Genomic DNA, 20,931 nt, shown 5'->3' on the forward strand with positions numbered 1-20,931 from the left:
AATTGCATTTCCGTAATAGTGCAGTTGGAGCCGTTACCGTAATTCGTAGTGAGACGGTTTCTCAATGAATCGGATCAGTCGGTAGGAGGGTGCATCACGCACGTGCTTCAGTTAATTGAATGCCTCCGTCCACGCCCCACCCTCCGGCGTCTAAAACACTCGCAACTCTGGCGTTCCGGCTCCAAATGCAGTTTTGGTGCGCCGCGTGCATCAGCGGATGATCACCGGCATCCAACACGCTCTTGAATGCACTCTTGATTTTTTTAACGTCAGTTTTCTCATGCGTTGTAGGCGCGGGTCGCAGGGCGCGGGGCGGGGCGCGGGCGGCGGGTCGCGCGGCTTCTCGTCTCGCGTTTAGTACAGCGCTCAGCCAGTGTCGGACGCTCGGCTTCGCAGTCGACGACCTTAGTATTCTTCGTTTATTTTCTTTTCTATTCGTTTAATTTGCCGCTCGGAACTCGGGGCGTTTTAAACATGAAATGTGTCGCCTGTGAGTGAGTCCCCGTGTTGCTCTGTTTACCCTAATTTTATTTTGACAGTGTCATTATCACGTGCGGAATCGTATTATTACCGGTTCCGGAGTTTTCAAGTGTTTATTATACATACGAAGCCTACGTTTGCCGCAGGTAGAGCCGGCCGGTGGTCAAAAGGTGAGATAGTGTCAGTTTCGGAGTGTTATAAAAAGGAATTCTCGTGGGAACTTTGATAAAGTTTGCTGTGTTCGGTGTTGGTCTTCGAAAAAGTTTGCGCAGAGCTCTACCTTTAAAGGACTCTGCTCGGAAAGTGCCGGCAAGTGCGTAAGTGAGTGAAGTCTGGAGTCTAGACGTGCTTACAACTTAAACATAACCTAATTCGAACAGCGCGCGTGTAGTACGGGCATGCGCAGTTCGGACCATACAAATTATTAATAAGTGGTTCGTAATTTTATAAACAAACAGTCAACGTGGTTACTTTGTGTTGTGGTGCGTCGCTAACAAGAAGCGCACGAGTGTTCACCGGTTCCGTGGTCGCCGGCTCTACACAAAACTCCTTGGATTTTTAAATCAAGAATAACGTTCACCTGTGGGATTTCGGTGTTTTACCTGCGCGCGCACGGAACTTCTTTACAAGGTAAGTTTGTAAATCGTAATGCACGTTGGTAGAGTCGGTGTAAACGCCGGTTGGAAATCAAAACAAACATTTTGGGACTTCAAAAGAAGAGAAACTCTGTGTCATGGATGACTGCAGCATGTAAATATGTGCGGTTGTTGCGTGTGCATTTGTTTGAACCCACCTCGCGACTTTGCTCAACGTGTGTTTGCCTGCAAATAATTTCGTCGTTCACAGTATTTAGCAATCGGGAAAGGAGCGAGTTCTAATGAATTCATGCGCAGACGCAGGTGCGCGATAAAATTTGCTCGTAAAATGCATCGTTCGATTCTATAATCGATTGTTGCACATCCACTTGCTAAGGCCGACTTTTAAACCAGTCGCATCTCGGATTCGGCGGTTTATCGGGTGACGTCACTCCAGTAGCATCCCGCTGTTTTTGTCCTGCTCACACATTTACGCTCGAGAGGTACCTGAGAAGGACCATGTCTCGATCGCGGTACCTAAGACTGTTGATTTTACACTTTTTTATGATGCGGCGCAATGGGAGTGTTTTATTGTCGGCAATTGTTTTAATTAAAATGGTCTTAATGAAACGCTAGGGTTGGCCGTAGCATTATTAACTGTAAGCTTACGTTCTACCTCGGTAAAGAGCCCATTTGTTCTGTAAAGAACGTTCCGAATTGTGTTAATTTATTTGCGCGAGATGATAGATACCCCTGAACTTGTTTATGGGAAATAATTTAGAAAGTAAAAGCTTTTGAGTTTTGGGCGTTTACTGAAGATGTTATTGTTATTTGTCCAGAAAAGCTTATTTACATGATACCTGTAACATTGTTTCAAGATCTTTGTTCGATATTTAAATGATTGTTCTTTTTTATCATTGACGTTATCTCAGTGTATTGAACTGATTGTTAGATTGGCAGATTCAAGGACATGGTCCCCTAGACATATTTCCTGACGTATTTAGTATACTTTTTAACTAATATTTTATGATTATACGTTTTTGGACTCTATCTCTGTATTCAATACGAACTTATGAATGTTTTTGAAATTCATTTTTGGGTATTTTTAACCTTGCATGGTGTTGAATCGCATAGATAACGTCTAATCAGACATAGGACATATCAGTAGACGTAGGATTACTCCCTATGATGTCCGTAGATATGTTTGGAGTTATCTATCCCCCTCACTCGAAGGGACTTATTTGATTATGTTAATATGTGATAATAATAACAGATAGACTCGAAGTCCCGAACATAGGGAAAAGGTGCCTCCACCGTGTTCTTAGTTGAGTTATCATTCTTATGGTAAGCAGCTATAGCATCCTATTATGAAACATTAATGCGGATCTTTTGCACTTTGACCCACTCTATACGTTTGAGAGTTGTCTTGATTTGATTTAAAAAAATCGTACCTACTCAGTCATTTCTAAACCTAGTATTTTGGAGACTCGACTAAACTTATCCGAAACTGCATCAATAACCGTTTCAAGAAAACTATTGATTTACTTTTTCCCTAATTAGTACTTTATAGTTAAAATGTCCTGAAAAATCAAGTTGGTAAGTAATTTTAAAGCAACTTTCTATTAACTAGCTCATTCTCTGAACGATTTTGTCGTCTCGTTAAGTTGCCTCTCATGTATGCTTGAGGCAGTGATTCTCAATCCGATCTTTATTACACTTGGGGGCCTGTTACTATTATAATAGACTAGCTTGAACCCGTGGCTTCGCCTGCGTGAAATCTTGTTTCATACAAACTTAGGACCCCCGTTTCGTCCGATTATGTGATTTAAAATCTTTTCTTAGCAATAATTACCCGCGTGGCTATTAGCTGAATTTGTTTAGTCAGTAAACGTTGCTTTTTATAATGTAAATTTTATGAAAGGACAGGCCATCGCTGAGCCATATTTTCAAAGGGTTTGCGGCTTAAAATGTTAATCTCTATGGGGTATTCTGCAAGGAAATGTTGGGAACCATCAGCAAGGGGCCCGCTGCCGTGATAGTCGCGGGAACAAGATTAGGTATCTATCCTACTAGTCGATAGATTGTTTCCCGCGCCATCAAGATTGAGCAATCAGTACTAATTCAGTTAATACACGCGCTCCGTACGCTGCGATATCTTGCACATGCAAAATTGACAGGAAAAACGATAGAAACGATAGAAAAAACTTAATTGCGCTAATTAATGTATAAGCAAATAAAATATGTAACGACTGCGTTGAAGGAAAATTAAATCTACATAACTTAAATTGTCTATGTAGTAATTAACAATAATAATGGCTCTAGGTACTGCTGCTGTAAACTTTATTTTATTATATTATTATTTATAAAAAAACATTATACTTTTACCATAAAATACATGCAGTGCATTTCAGTAATCCAATTAATAATGCTCTAACACGTTACACGTGTGTAAAATATACAGAACAGTATACATAGACATTTATAGACTTTTACTCCCTTGAGGAAGTAAGTAATTTCGAGAGTGAATAGTATAATTTCTCGGAAGTTGGTTATTAGTTGCTGACATTTAGCAAGTTTTATTATTCAAATGATATTGAAACCACGAAACTTATACAAATTAATTATCATCTTCGTCTACTTCTGTCGTGTTACAACGTGTGTTGTGTTTAAGAATCCAAGTCTCAGAACTTACATATTTTGATGATTATTCATAAACCGTCATACTTTCTCACTTATGGATAAAGATCCTGACTCTACATTAAGTGGGTTAAATAAGCCAGGAATAATAATCAATTAGTTTTAATAAGAATAAAAATTATTACACACTTATGAGTAGTCACACAATATGCTGTTCTGAAAATGTTTATTATAATATACACGTGCTATTCCAGACAACACGTGTGGCCTACTAGCAAATTTGGGAAACTGAGAACAATTCTATTGATACTTGTGTTCAATACAGAACAATAAAATATAACAATCGAAGGAAACTGACATTGAACCGTGAAACTCAGTTTAGAACCTGAATGGGCTGGTATACACCGATAAAGTCAGGGTGAAGCTAATCATAGGCAGTCGATTGTATCATCTATGTCACCTGTATTTACGAATCATTTTCCAAGATCGGATCAGGCTAGTTTTGACTTGATTGGGCGTGCTTCTAAGAATGGATTTGAAGGGGAGAAGAAACAGTAGATCAAAGGGAATTAATTAATATACAATTAGTCTCGTGAGTAAATAAGAAGTACGACCTATTCGTATACATATACTTCAACTAAGGAGTTGTAGATACCTCCAGCTAAGACTCAAAATTATTTTCAGATGTCGAAATAAGGCTTCATTGAGTTACCTACGTTGCTTTAATGAAATCTTCTTTTCTTTGAAGTATTTTATGAAAAATTCACTATGTGTATGGCTTCATCTTAAAATTAAATTTTATGATGTACTGACGTTACGAATCGACGTGTATAATTTAAATATCTATAGATACCGGTTGATGGAATTTTCCCTCCACACCTTCCACGGCAGTATTACTTGACTTCGGCTGTCGTTAACGAATTGCTGCCGCAACTCGCATCCCTTAATTACATTTTAATCAACCATTCATTCATCTGCTATTTCTAATTAACATATCAGGAGCCTCGTTTATTCCGTCCATTGTTTCCTTATTAAAATACGACTCCGTATATTGAGGATAACGTGTTTACTCACTTGCCCCCCAAATATTGTCCCCAAGAAACCTTTTTTCTTAATGAAGTCATGCGAGGAGAAGGGGAAAACAAATATTACTTGGCCAAGTTCGCATTTTAAAAGTATGTCGCGGCTTATGCACGCAGAATATTTCAGGCTGGCAACACCGCGAATTTTTTTATTCGTCAAGTTTGTTGACATGAAATTACCTACTTATAACTTTTCCAACTCCAGTAGGTACTTGGAAGCGTAGTTTGATTAAGTAGTCGGCGTTTTCCTGGGTACATTTTCTACCTTTCCCCAAGTTTGGTATGGTTAGTTGCGTCTACATCATCTAAGTTCTTTGCGTTGACTTTCAGATGTTTTTTAAATTGTACTTTGAGAAAGTTCTTTCTGGACTCGAGCTATTTGATTTTACCTGATTTGTATTGTTAAAGAGTATTTCATTTTATATTGAAAACGGTAATTTTATTTCAATTGTTCATGTTTCGTTCATCATATTCGCATATTTGACCGCACTTGCCAAATCACAATACATAGAATTGCAAATCGATGATCTTGCATATTTAACTAAATTGGAATAATAAACGAAGGAATGCCTAAAAGCAAAACAATTGAATAAACAATAGCTATGATAGTAAATGAAAGTGAAACTTTACGTAAGGGACGAGGTATAAAGTGCGTACTGTTCGCGTAACTTACAGCTGGTTAAATAATCTTTATCTTTAATCTCATAAATGAATTAGACTATCAGCAAGATATCAAGGAAAAATGAGGTAGCAAACTTGACACAAATTCAGTCAAAAATGTAGAGCAAGTTTTTAAGGTACAGGAATATTTTAATGTCAATGTAGATGAACTTAGCCGTGACATTTCACAACATTCTCTTAAAGGTTACTTTAGAAATAGTGAATGAAATTACGAGGAAAGATAATAACAATACCTAATTTCAGATTTTCCAGTAAACTTAAGTAGGGCAGCCGGTGGCCCCAATCTGGAGGCTGGTATTGTGTGGTTCTATCGGTTTGGGGCTTATATTTATCTTTAATATCCTCCAAACTTTGCCATAACATGGTTAAACTACCTAACTGAGTTTTAGGATTGGATGAAAAGTTTAAAATTTCGTTAACAATGTGGTAGCTTTCTTTTTTTATCATTGAAGAAAGGTAATTAAATGTCTCGTCTATTCAACAGTGTGTACAGTGAACACTCTTCTCTGGAACAAGACTCGACAAGTAAAATTTCTAACGTTCTCTCTAAATAGTTAGCCAATATTTGAGCATTGGTCTTGAGCGAATCTTATGAAGAAACGTACCTATTTGCTATTGGTGTATTTGTATTCTGTTGATAAAGAACACGATTTAGTTCTGTGTTTGGAAAATCGGAGAGAACTTTTATTTGAAAATTTTTGTTTGCTGATTTTGTCAACATTTGTTTAAGCATTAGCTGAATTTTATGCCAATATCGATGTTAATGTAAATACACATGAGATATCCTATAATAATATTGATCGAATTCTACAGGGTGTTAGGTAAATGGGTATATGAGCCGACACTAGCCCATGTTAACATGGGCATATAAATGGTATGGTGAAGTCAGAAATTTGATATCATCATTTTAATTTTTTTAATTTTCATTCAAAATAAATTTTATAAAATCCGATTTGTATGAATAATAAAATAATTAAAATGAAGATATCAATTTTCTGACTTCACCATACTATTTATATGAACATGTTAACATGGGCTAGTGTCGGCTCATATTATACCCATTTACCTAACACCCTGTATAAGAAGCCCCTACGCGTTCATAGTTTGCTTCCCAAATAAGGGGATTTGTTAGCTTACTCTCGTGTATGTTCTATGATAGAAATAAAACCGAAATAAAGACAAAACCTTACCTTTTCTTTTGTTTTGGTATATTCAATGATAAAGCATATAATATATTGAATCCTCGAAATGTATTCTCGGAGAAAATTATTTAGATTTCCTCGTAATCAGGGCTGTCAAAAACAGGTTTTGATTTGTTTGAATTCTTTTTCTTTTGTTTCAAAAATAAGAAGGAAGGTTAATATTTGTCCTAACTTTTTAAAGATTTTAAGTTGTAAACAGCTCAAAATATTTTGTTGACCAATCTGATAGTTACTTGGTAAAAATATTCTCTCCACCACGTATTTATTTTTTTACACACCTGTGTTAGTAACCCGGCAGTTGCGAAATAATTTATTCATTTACTTTTACATCACTTTGACCTTTGCTCACCAGCCGAACTCCGCCCGACCGGTCTATCTAGTAGGTAGGCTCCCTTTAATTTTATGTGAGATTCCAAACATTATACAAAACAAGACTCTCAAGCGTGTAGATTACAAGTATGCCTCAACGCGAATATACATTCGAAAGGAATTCGCATACGCTCATTGTTGATTCCCTATTATTCAAATCCGTCTTATCTAGTATCCTTTGTTTAATTACCATCTAGTTTATTATTCCGACGATCGTATACCGATAAACAATTAACGCGTTCATAGATAAATTAAGACGGATAATTTAAACGCTAATTCTAATGAAATGTATTCATTTTGCCTTGAACACAGCAATTATTCATCATCATCATTACTCGAAGCTATTGAAATGCGAGTTCCGTTCTCAGCGAGGTCAAATGTCATGGAAACATTCGCGAGCGCGGCTTAAACTTTAGAAACTGCACATCGCAAACAAATGTCCATAACTTCTCCTTTCTAGCATTAAGATTCCGAACTAAGCTCTCTTGAGAGTGCTATTGTCTCAAACAAAAACTGGAAGAACTGTAGATGGTTTTGCAGGTACGTAAAATCGCAGTTAAAAAGTTAACGCTTCCTCCGTCCCGCCATCTGACTCGAGTGCCGATTCGGTTAGAACAGGAACTTTTAAATCGATATCACAGTTTTTAACTCGAATTAGTGTAGCTGAATGAACTCTTGCATAAATGATTCGGGAATGAATACTATTGGGATCAATGAATGTAAATGTGTTAAAACGATACTGAGAGTTAATCTTTTTGTATGGTGATTTTAACATGCGATATTTGATTTACGGTTCCCAGACGTTTTTATGGTGTCGTGATCGTATGTGAAGTTATGTTTCTATATCAGAGGACGTAAAAAAGCCCCAACTTTGTCGTTTCAGTATTATTTCATGGAAGCCGAACATTTATCTCTATTGACCCTTATTTTTATTCTATCATTAAGAAACATAACTATACCAGACGTTTGCTTTCAGCCGAGATCTCGAAGATAATCCTGACACTTGTTGAGAGACGCTTATCCGAATGTTATAAAACCGTAAAAGGTGACAGCGAAATCAAATCGGGATAAGACGAGATTATGAAAGATTAGTACGTCGCGTATCGTGCCCAATAGCAAATATTTTTCTCGAACGACGAATTACGCAAAATGTATAAATCAATCTTTGCTTTCGCTCCTAAAAAATGACCAACCTTTAACAAAAAGCTTGCGACACCTATGATGAAAGACACAATAAATTGCCTTAATGATATTACATTATAATAACCCGTAACAAATCTCAGAATGAACGCGTGTGAATGTCACGAAATCACGTCATTGTTGATTGGCAAAATATTTAAAATGATTAAACATAGTTTTTATGTTCTGAGTGTAATAAAAATAGAAGTTTAGATTGAGCTTAACAACCGGATCCGGGCGCGTCCCGCCATGCTATCCTCTGAACCGACAGATTTATTTCGTGATGTCATCGATTGAAGTGGATCGCTGCTGGTTTTCCTGATTAATAAATTGCCCGTGCGCAATAAAAGTTGGTCGAGCGTTTTCTAATTTTAAAATTTTTAATTTCGTCATTACGCGCGTCGATTTAATGTGACGATGCTGCATTTGAACCCGTCGGCAATACGACGATTAAAAAAGGAACACAAAAAGTGAGGCCAATGTTTGTCTTCGAACGTAAAAAACACACTTTTTGTGAATGATGTGTGGCTGTGTGGCGCATGCCAGAGACAGGTAGAGAACCTATAAGCACCTCTACTTTTTAGTGACTAACAATAATGACTTGATGGTCTTCCTGGATTTTAAACTATGTATCCAATAAATACAAGAAATAAAAGAAACAAAAAAAAAAGAAAAAATAAAATTAATAAAATTAGACAAAAGTTTAAGCTTTCATAGTATTTACAAACACAATACATTCTAAATTAATAATACTGTGACAATACTGCCAGCGCCCTAATACATTTTTCAAGGCCAAAGCTAATCTGTAAAAACTTTATCAGAACCCACGAATAACTTATCAAGTAGAAGAATGTTTGCTCTAAGTATGTAAGTTAAGGTCGGAAGTCGCTTTGCACAGTTCATCAGTTAAAAATAGTACAGTTCATGAGGCTGAGAATTTTTGTTTTGAAATAGTACCTATTACCTCTTGATAAGATGCTACAGTGTTGGAATTGTGTTAGCGTTTGTACAAAAGAAAGAGATAAAAAGATTCAAAGCGGCTGATTGTGGTAGAAAGAACTTTATTTACAGTCCTTATTTTGTAAGGATGAGCGTTTATGTTTGCCTTGACCCACCTTTGACGTTCAAAATGAGATTTATTTATGTGTTGTACTTGTACTACATGTGAATACAGTATTGTCTGTGAGCCAGGAAGAGCTAAACCAAATGGCAAACTCGTTGCGTAGTTGTCAAGGTTATTGTACTTACCTATTAGTACGTTGTTATTCATTCTATATTGAGTGTGTATTAGGAATTTCAATAGGAAGAATACTGAACCATTTGGAATTTTTAAGGGTATAATATGAAGTAACCTATATACTAAAAATGTTTTACCAACATACATAAATGAATTTATTTATGATCTTCCTAGCTGTATGTAATAACATATTAAATTCCTATGTATTAATTTAATATTTACAAAGATGTACGACGTAGTATAGTAATTCATCTCATTAACAATTAACACGACATTTCAAGAATATTTGTTATTTGCATCACAACTTCACAAGCTAATGAAAACGATTTTTTATGTTCATCACCCACTTACAAAGTTAGAAACCATACAAAGTTGTAAACTTTTGCGTTCTCAGAGCCTAAAACAAGCCTTTTATGGGAATTATGCATAATTTTCACACAACGAAGCTTAGTTGAAGATTATTTGCAAATTTCTTAATGGTTTTGTAATACTCGTAGTATGTAGTAATACGACTTGCTATTTTAGAGAATAAAGTAGTTTTATTGCAAAGAATATTTCTACAGTCAGGTAAGTATGTACTTGACTATAAAATTTACGTCTTTAAGGAAGTCTGGATGAGGAAACAAGATTTTGAATACGCTTTTTTAGAACGATGATTATTTCGATTTCTTAGGCTGAGTTGCACCACCTAACTTTGACTGTAACTGTAACGATAACCGGTGCTTTTTGTATGGAGTTTGACAGATTTTTGACCTTTGTCAAAGTTAAAGTAAGATAGTGCAATCAGCCTTAATCTCTTTCATAGAGCATTAGAGTAGACTGTAGAGCAAAGTTTTTTCTAAGTATAACTTTTGTTCACCTAACGGCTAAATTAAAATTAAAATTAAAATTTTCAGAACACGTCCGTATATAATTTGCTCTACTACCACTTTGGGTCAAAATGTCAGTAAAAAGTCATAATCATTATTGAATATTGAATGATTGTAGTCATCAGAAGTTGACCTAAATCTTAAGGTCAGTGGTTCGTCCTGGCACCGGTGTACTCGTAGATTATTTCGACCAGCTTTTTGCTGTCTATATTTATGGAACTGTGCTTAGGAGCCTCCTTGTCAGCAGCAGGAGCAATTAATTAAGGGTCGCCCTCGCCCGCTGTGCTCCTCGATTGGAGGTAACTAAGCGTGGTTGCTTCGAAGGAGTTCGATCTTTTACTTTCAAACGGCCACAATGACAGGAATGTACACAATACGATTGGTGGGAAATCGAAAATTGGTTAGAGGTTATTGAACCTTAGACGTTGGAAAATGATGGTGAGATGACTGTTGTCGATTAAGTTCTAATTATATCACGTGAGAGGTAGGGTTTAATTGGGACATATGAAAGTGCTTTTTAAAGGCTCAATTACAAAAATATGACTAGTATGACTTTAGATAGAGTAGTTTTGGGACCTTAGTTATAGAAAAGGCTAATGTCACATCGGTTAGCCTATCAGAAACAAGAAACATAACGTATTAAAGCTACACAGTGGGTTTTCTGTAAGTCAATTTTGACATACTCGTACGTATGGTTAGGATGAGCCTCTGTGAATTGTGAACGAATTGAGAATTGTTTCTGTGTGTGTGTAAAGAACGAGCATGAATTCGGGAACAGTTTCCGAATGAATATTTGAATCTTTTGTTCGTGATAGAAATATTTCCCTAGATACTATTTCACGAGAATTGAATTCTACTTATAGTCGGTTCAAAATAATCTCTAAAACTGGCACCCAACGAGGCGTTCGTCTTATAATACCGTGGCATCAACAAAATGTGGAGTCTTTGTGGGAGGCGAGTGTGAAGTTGGAAAAGTGCGACTAAATTCAGTCTCGAGAAGATATGCGCCTCAAGCAAATCATACGGAAAATCGTGGAATTTTATCTAGTTCTAATACAGGCTATTTTGCAACAAGAATGTACAGTAGTCTGATGTGCTATCGACTGTTCGTAATGCTCCGATAATATATTCAGATCGCATTTATCGGCAGAGCATAGGCACTGAAACTAGGTTTTGTTAGCACGACACAATCCCCCTAGGCTGCACTTTTGAAATCCCACACCGGGTTTTGGTAAAAGAAACTTTATGAAAAGATAATCACAGTTTTGTAATTCATACTAACGAAGGCTCGTTCATCAAGCGTTGAAAGGGCTCCATCATAATATTTATGTACGTACTGTGCATAGTATAGGTACCGCATCGGAATCATCAATTTGCTTGGGTGCTTAACCTTTGCTAGATGTAAATATTGTTGTTACATGGTTCATTACATTATGCTTTAATGGTTATAAAAAGTGCTAAAATGTTCAAGAGCGATTTTTATCTTTATTTATTTGTAGAGGGTAAACGGCTATTCAAATCAAATCAAATCAAATCAAATCAAATCAAATCATTTATTTCGCTTGAAAGTGGTACATGTAAGTTGTATTGTAACGTGCCTCATCGTATTTGCAATTTTTTTCTACAACTAAGTACTGTTTTGGCACAAAATCAGAAGTCTGACATTTTCGGGCTATGAAATATAGATAAAGAAGCAAAACAGCAAAAAAATATTACTAAAGACACGCAATTCTGCCGACGTGAGTCCTAATTTAAAATTTATTCGGAGCATGCAATCATCAAAGATTATAATCCAACTTTTGATCGTATGAATCAATGAGGAAGTATTATTATAGCTTCCCTTTCTCAATGCCTTTAATGGAATACCATGCGGGGCTCTTAAGCCCGCATTGATATTATGGAGTGCACGTTGCCTATAAATCCTCGTTCACATTAGAATGGAGCGACGAGCGCCATTGAAAGAAGTGCCTGGTCCTGCGAGCCAGCCAACAAGTTTGAAAATATTCTTCCGTGCCTCTTATGTTTTAGGATTTCAACAATTTCAAGTGTATTTCTGATTGTTATGGCCCAATTAAATTAAGTTTCTACATTTATTATGGGATAGGTTTACTGGTATATGAGTCATACGCATTTGAAATTTACTCAACAGACCCGATCTCAAGTTCCCAAATGTTTAGATAGGATCGCTGGATTGAATGGGGTTATCTCTATTAACGAGCTCTTACACATAATCCTCTCAAACCTTAGTAATAGGACCAATATTGGTTCGTGATTTCATTGAGCTTATAATCTGTTATATTTTGTGTGCGAGATTAATAATAAACTTTGGACCTCTTAGATTGAAGGTTGTTAATTAGGTGTAAATGTAACGCGGCCGAAGTTATAATTGGGGGAATAAGTAGCGATCATGGGTTCACGCTCGTCCCGCCCTGTGCCGGAGCCTGACGTAAATTAGTTAGCAACTACTAAACTGATACTTCGACGGCTCACGTCTAGTTAGACGGCACTTAACAGCATATTCGGTTCACTGGTTTTATCATTACACATTCCAACTTAGACTGCAATTCTTATGATAAAATCAAAGCGCTATAACGAGGTGTCTTTATAAAAAACCCTATAAAAGAGTCTCGTATAGTGCGTGAATCATAAAGCGTATCGGTTAACGTCCGAAAATTGCTGGAACCACGTGACGGAACGGGTGACCTTCGTTTACCGTCAAAAGACTAAGGATCTAAATATAGGTAGCATTTCCAAACTTGAACCGTATCACTATGGAGCGAAATTGCGATTTATGGACAATGGACATAGCGATTTTTTTCACAATTTCTATTTGAAAAAAATACCTATCGATAGGTTACGTTATTCTCATGAATAAATGCTGCACAAGTTTTTCTCTAAAACCAATAGTTTGACTGGAAAAAAATATTTTCCATTTTCGTTGTATGGAATGAAACATAAAGTGGTCGATTTCGACTAAGCCTTGACAGATCTTGCTTTGAAACTACTGGAGCCTTGTTCTATGGCTTGTTGACTGTAATCCTACGCTATCAGCGCGCATCCAAAGTTGCCCGTTCACAAGTTATGAGGTTCTGAAAAATTAAAAAAAAGTAAGTAAAAGTAACTTTTTTTTGGAATATCTTTAAAGATTTAACAAAAATATAAACATTTTATACGTTAATAATGTAAATTAACCTTAAATTACTGCTAAAAACACATTTTAATAAACTTAAAAGGAATTAAATCAGCGATTTTTTTTCACAATTTCTGTTTAAAAAAAATACCTGTCGATAGGGTATGTTATTCTGATGAATAAATATTATGAACGTTTTTCTCTAAAACCAATAGTTTGGCTGGAAAAAAATATTTTCCATTTTCGTTTTATGGAATGAAACATAAAGTGGTCGATTTCGACTAAGCCTTGACAGATTTTGCTTTGAAACTACTTGAGCCTTGTTCTATGGCTTGTTGACTATAATCCTAGACTAACAGCGCGCGCACAAAGTTGCCCGTTCAGAAGTTATGAGGTTCCGAAAAATGAAAAGTAAAGTAAGTAAAATTGACTTTTCTTTAGATAAGACGACAAGAGAAAGGTTAATTACATTACTAAAGTATATAATTTTCATGTTTTAGTTGAATCTTTAAAGATTTATACCCAAAAAAAGATACTTTTACTTACTTTAATTTTCATTTTTTGGAACCTCATAACTTCTGAACGGGCAACTTTGGGCGCGCGCTGTTAGTGCAGGATTATAGTCAACAAGCCATAGAACAAGGCTCAAGTAGTTTCAAAGCAAAATCGGTTAAGGCTTAGTCGAAATCGACCACTTTATGTTTCATTCCATACAACGAAAATGGAAAATATTTTTTTCCAACCAAACTATTGGTTTTAGAGAAAAACGTTCGTACTATTTATTCATCAGAATAACATACCCTATCGATAGGTATTTTTTTTAAACAGAAATTGTGAAAAAAAAAATCGCTGATTTAATTCCTTTTAAGTTTATTAAAATGTGTTTTTAGCAGTAATTTAAGGTTAATTTACATTATTAACGTATAAAATCTTTATATTTTTGTTAAATCTTTAAAGATATTCCAAAAAAAAGTCACTTTTACTTACTTTTTTTTAATTTTTCAGAACCTCATAACTTGTGAACGGGCAACGTTGGATGCGCGCTGATAGCGTAGGATTACAGTCAACAAGCCATAGAACAAGGCTCAAGTAGTTTCAAAGCAAGATCTGTCAAGGCTTAGTCGAAATCGACCACTTTATGTTTCATTCCATACAACGAAAATGGAAAATATTTTTTTCCAGTCAAACTATTGGTTTTAGAGAAAAACTTGTGCAGCATTTATTCATGAGAATAACGTAACCTATCGATAGGTATTTTTTTCAAATAGAAATTGTGAAAAAAATCGCTATGTCCATAAATCGCAATTTCGCTCCATAGTGCGTATCTCACAGTTCTGCATTGATATAATAATGTAATATACTTTTACATTTTTACTAAAGAGTTGTGTGAAACTCATTGGTCTTAAATAAACACAATCATCATGTTTATAAATTGCTTCAATAAATTAGAAAAGAAAAACCATAAGAATTGATGACTCTATCAAACAAAACCATAAGAGCTTAACATGATTCCGATAATTACCATGGACGTTAACGTTATAACAGTTTCCTACGGGGAAATCTTTTGAGTTTGAAATAGTCATAATGCACTATTTACTTCAGGGGAATGTTTAAAAGAATATTATGATGTAGCCGCAATCATGAGACAGCAACGTGACGAATGTCAGTTCCTGGGGGCTGTGTCCGCTACATGAACTCTGTACCCCCAGTGAAAAGGGATCTAACTCGACTTAGATCAAAATTGACTTTATAACATAATGTGAATCTCTGAAAAATTAGCTATTTTTGTATCTAATCGGTATGTTTCTACGACGTATAGAAAAGAAAATAATTTTGTGCCAAATGATACAAGTAAGGCTTTGTGAACCAATTTTGAGTTTTCTTTCGTGTATATTGATACATGTCTACTTTTAACAAAGTGTACCGGAGGCTTCTTTCAATTTTTTATTGTGTCAAGAGGTACGACTCGTGTTACTACTTTTTACACGATTGAAGTTGTTCAGATTGAATTTGTGATTAACAATATAAGATGACTCATATTAATATACACAAAAAAAACTATGTATTGTTGGTTGGTGAAAAAGAATGTAACTTAATTTATAGCACAAAAAGTAAAAGACAAATGATTATTTATTTTGTGTATAATGATTCAATTAGACTAATACCATTAACCACAAAAGTTTCGTACATGTGTAAAATGTTATCAGTTACTTAGATCAAAAACATTTGAAAATCGCAACTAATGATTTGGTTAATTATTTGGTGTAAAATGATATAACTTAGCCCAATTGTCAGATTAAAGGAAAACATAATGCGTAGTTTATAAATCAAAGAACTTTAGTTAATAGTTTTAATAAATAATGGTTAACATCTACTAGTAAAACATATAATTGAATTCATAGTGCCTAACGTTGTCAATAAAAGTACTTAATAAGTGCATTATAGAATTTACAAGAGCTCCAACTACCAGAACTCTTTATAAACAAAACTCATCACCTTAGACAACAAATTGAGCTGGGCGAGTCATGTCGAGAACAAAATAAAAATGGCCTGTATAGCATTCCATCAGTGCAAGAGACTCATTGGTAGTAGATGTGGTCTCAACTCAAAGATAACACTGGCTCTACACGTCGGTTATATGGCCCTCTTACACATATTATTATAGATCACTTGTGTGGTGGCACAGAACACAACTATCAACAGCAAGATCAAAACTCCAAAGCCTGCAACGCGTAGGAACCACTCCATCGACATCACTTGAGTACCTTCTGAATCTCAGATCTTTAGACCTCATCATTCAGGAGGAAGCGCAAGCAGCCGCTCTAAGACTTAAAGGTAAGAACGGCATATAGAAGCAAAACAAGGAGACAGGACATTCCACGATCCTGCACAAAACCCTAATAAAAGAAATACCTCTCACCGAGGCACCTATCGGCAGAATTCCCTGTGTTCACTCTTCGACTGAAGATATAATATCCAGCTTACAGCGGAAACGCAAGATTGCTCTGGAATCAATGAAGTTAGGATATTACACTGACGGCTCCAAAACCCAAAAAGGTACGGGAGCTGGTGTCTTCTCGAATTACCTAAATATACTAAGAATATCAACAACACTAGATAAACACAATACAATTTTCCAAGCAGATTGCAATCAGAGCAGCACAGGCGGTTGCAACCATAGACATCCGAGGTCTGAATATAAAAATAATCTCAGATAGTGCGAGCAATACAAAGCAACTTAATATACTACATTATAATACTTATATTGGAATGCCATGACGCGCTCCTAAGTCATTGCAGATGCAAATGGCGTTACCCTGCACTCCTGAAGTGGATCAAAGGACACAGTAACTCCTTGGGCAACGACGCAGCAGATGAACTGGCCAGAAGGGGATCGTACACGACGGTATTTGGTCCGGAACAATTATAATGCCGATACCATAAGCACAGATCAAGACCTGGCTGCGCTCCAAAATAGAAAAATAACACCACACAGAATGGAAAGATTGTGAAAGATGTAGGCAAACAAAAGATGCAGTTGTGGATATTATATCGAAAAAGTCAAAGACTCATAAGACTAAACAGGGACAACATCCGCAAGGTCCTAAGTGTAATAACAGGTATGTTAAACAAACACCTACACAGTATAGCTGTACAGACAGCTTGCTGTGCAGAAGATGCATGGAGGCAGAAGAAAAACCACAGCACGTGCACAAGGAGTGCAGAAGCGTAGCAGATCAACAGGCTCAAATTCTCCAATCACCAGGGTCGCTGCAGAAGGCCTGTAGAGACCTAGATAGGCTGCTGTTACCTGGGGGGATCTGGAGCGGTTGGAATAGGAAGATCAAATAGCGCACAATGGTCTAATCAAAAGGTTAAGTGCAATATTCGATTGCCCTGCAAAACTAACTACGTAAGTCCTTATGAATGGATACTATGTATAAAGTAAATAATTATGTAAATGGCATGTGTTGCTGGACTTTATCTGCTTAGCTCGCAAGTATAACATGTCTTGTTAATCATGTCTCTATTGATTTAAGAAGATTCCCGTCTTAGGCAGTTCGATTTTTTCAAGTTATTTATGATTTAAGAAGAGGCTGACAAGGGTGGCTAAATATCTTGCGCTGCTTCTTCTCAGCACTGACCTATTTATGTCCCAAAATAAAAGTAGGGTTCAAGTGATACTAGGACGTGTTAAAGGGCTTTTTAAAAGCCTCTTTGTTGAAAACAAATGCATTTTATGACTTTACTTTTATATTATCCTTCTGTAGCCAAAAAGCAATCAATATAGCTTGACATAATCATCTCTGGTCCAGAGTTTGATTCCTAATAAGGTAATTGTAGAAAACAAACTTTTCTCTGTCTCCTGTCTAATTAGTTGATGTGAAACCATTGTTGTTTCTGGTCTTTATTACCCAATTGCTTCAACTAATACTTACTTTAAAATAGGAGATAATGTATGTGATTTAGGCCGATATCATTCATGGTATATGGTGTAATAATTAATAAAATAGTAGTTTCAGATCAGAATAAACATTTAAGGAGTAAATAATTAGAATCCACTCTAAAATTCTAGCCTTATTCCTTTACAATCGCCACTTATATCACTTTACACATAATTATTAGGATACTTAGATCGCTATTATGTTAGTTGGATCAGTTTACACATTTTTTTTCTCATCACAAAATTGGTGTATATTGATATAAGTAGAAATTTTTGGACGATTTACCCTAAATAACCTGAAATAATGATTCCTCATAGTGTAATTACTAATGTTTGTTTTACAACTTTTTCTAAAATTAAAGAAACAAAAAAATATCAACAGAAATGGCGTAAAATGTATCACTTTACACTTGTTAGCGGGTGGTCAATTCAGTGTGGTGTAAAATGATTTATGTCCCATTACATCACTTTACACGAATGTAAAGTTGCCGTGCATGGCGATATAACTGGGTTTTTATTTAATTACGAAAAAACTACATGCTATATTTCCCAAACTGGCACACTGCCTAATTATATCTAACATTACCTTTCACCTAAAAAATATTTCACCAAGTTATCTCTAATAGCGACGAAGCAGGATTTTTTTTAACTTCAAATGCGATTTCCCAAAAATCACCATTTTTGACTTAACTCCGTTTTCACTGGGGGTACAGAACTGGGAATGTAACGTCCTAATAATAGAATTAATTTTGTTGAGGGAATCAAATATCGTTCGGTGATAACTAGTGCCAGCCGCAAGAATATAGAACTAGAAAAAATTGGATTCCTTCCAACAATCGATTACATTTACTCCATCGTTAACAGGAAATGATCATATACAATCTACTTTGGGTCGTAGTTTATTTGAAAAGCCAAAAGTAAAGATTTATCATGTCTATTTTAATTACAATGTCATACTAAATGCAGATAACTAATGAATTTAAGAGTTACTTTTATATCTTTTATTGCGAAGAAATAAATAGTGACAGGCGAGGCATCTGTTGTGTAATAATTTTATTTCTTCAAAACTTTCGGCAAGTTCGTTTCTGTACAAATAGGTTTTTATCTCTATTTCGGCACTTCTCTCACGTTATCGAATTCAGCACGGTCGCCGGCATTTGAATTATTGCCTATCACCTGAATGGCAGCTGTCAAAATGTCAACAATAGGACATCATGTGTCAACTTTATCACTTTATCAGTATTATCATTTGTATCCAAATTCGTGTGAGATTGCAATACGATTCGGAATTTGTTAAATTTTAGATTCCACCACTTCGTTGGTTTATTCAATTAGAAGGAGACCTTTTTTGCAAACAAAGCGTTGGGGCTGAAGCGTCTACGATTACATTTTGTTTTAAAAATCTTTTTCTTGAAATAACACCAGGAAATGAGGAGAAAAACGCCTCGGGGATTGGAATACTTGTTGGCGTTCCGGAGCGACAGCAAATTCAAACCTCCGATGCTAAGAGGTGGGCGCAACGTCAATAATGTGTTTACCAAGGACTATAAAATGTTGAGTTTAAAGTGTAAACACTTGTAAATTGTATTAAGAATTTCACTATCATATCGGACTTGCATATTTTTGAAACAGTATATTCTTTTTATATCTTTATGTTATGCAACAGTACGCCACAGTAGTACCTACATTAAAATTTGTTTTTATTTTGATTGCCAAAACATTTTGTTTGATATCCAATAGGTTTTTATTTTCTCACTTCGTTTGTTATCGCGAGCATCATAAAGTTTTCTTCCATTGCTTCATTCATTTGTATGGCCATTCTTTGTTTAGGATAAAATAAGTATTGGTAGGTGTTTCATAAACAATGGTTAACCTTGTTAATGAACGTTTTCATGATCTCGACACCGACGAGGTCGTGAGATCCGCCGGCCTCATTGACTTAACATTCTACGGTATAATTTATATTTCGGATTCACGGAGTCAGAGAATGTCGTTTAAACACGACGTTTTCATACACCATAATTCAAGTGGAACCATTTACATCTTGCGACAGTTGTAATTTAATGTTGCAAAACGTTGTTGACAGACGCGCTATTATTACCCACTTACTATTGTTTCTGATTCTTTTATTGCCGTCATTTTGACGTCGCGTACAATAGGATATTGTTTAAAATGGCTGCTTTCTTGCTTGCATAATGTAGGAGCTTCTGCCTGCTGTAATAGATGTAACCGGAGTTCGACTAAATACTAAAACGATGATATCATTTTGCGTGTCCGCACGACATCGTACGTCGTCGGGGCCATCGCTAATGTGCTACGCGTTCATGAAGGTAATCGGCTTTTAATAGTTTATGGGCTCATTTTGCTAAGAATCGACCAGAACAAAGCACTTCTCACATATTTGTGTCAATAAAACAAGAATTCAATCCGTCTGATGAAGAAATAGGGCACTGTACAAAATTGCCATTCTATTTCGGAGACGTAAGGCCAACTTTTGTCGAGAATTTGTCCTGGAATGTTTCGGGAAAATTCCTGGAACAGGAAGAGTCCGTCCCGCTCCCACTGGGAACTAAGACGTTAAATCCTGGTTACGAGCACCTATTGAGCCTTCGCTCACTTTGCTAATGGTTACAAATTGTCGAATAAATTGGTACAGCAAATAAACAAATGGTTATACAAATAGAAAAATGTTCCATTAGAATTTTAAAGCTTGTCGGAATTGATTTTATACATAAATGTGGACTGATACTTTACCTGATTTGTTTTTTAATACATAAAGGTGGTGATTTTCTTTCACGAAATTACGCGCGTTAACGAACTTTAAATATTATACTCAACTTTTGAAGGCCTCTACTTTGTTACGCGACAAGGATATTTCATGCTGATCGTTTCATAACAAATAACCGCAAAGCCGTGTAAAACAATCGATCATTCAATGATTCCGTCCGTATAGGAACACCTACAAGTACTACCTGATAATTGGCTTAAGCTTATTTTAACAATAGTAGGACGGTGTAGAGGATTGAACTCATCATGGCTGCTAGTT

The 20,931-nt window shown here is 35.8% G+C and overlaps 1 protein-coding gene across 1 annotated transcript in view; it reads left to right on the forward strand.

Moving 5' to 3' along the window:
• Positions 1–364: 364 nt before the first annotated feature.
• Positions 365–20,931, forward strand: part of LOC135088582 (polypyrimidine tract-binding protein 1) — a 561,827-nt gene continuing 541,260 nt past the window's right edge. Inside the window, exon 1 of the mRNA XM_063983454.1 lies at positions 365–1,110. The gene's annotated coding sequence lies outside the window, so the exon portion shown is untranslated. The remainder of the gene's footprint in view (positions 1,111–20,931) is intronic.

This window comes from Ostrinia nubilalis, chromosome 4 (genome assembly GCF_963855985.1).
Source record: "Ostrinia nubilalis chromosome 4, ilOstNubi1.1, whole genome shotgun sequence".
In the NCBI taxonomy this organism is placed as follows: domain Eukaryota; kingdom Metazoa; phylum Arthropoda; class Insecta; order Lepidoptera; family Crambidae; genus Ostrinia; species Ostrinia nubilalis.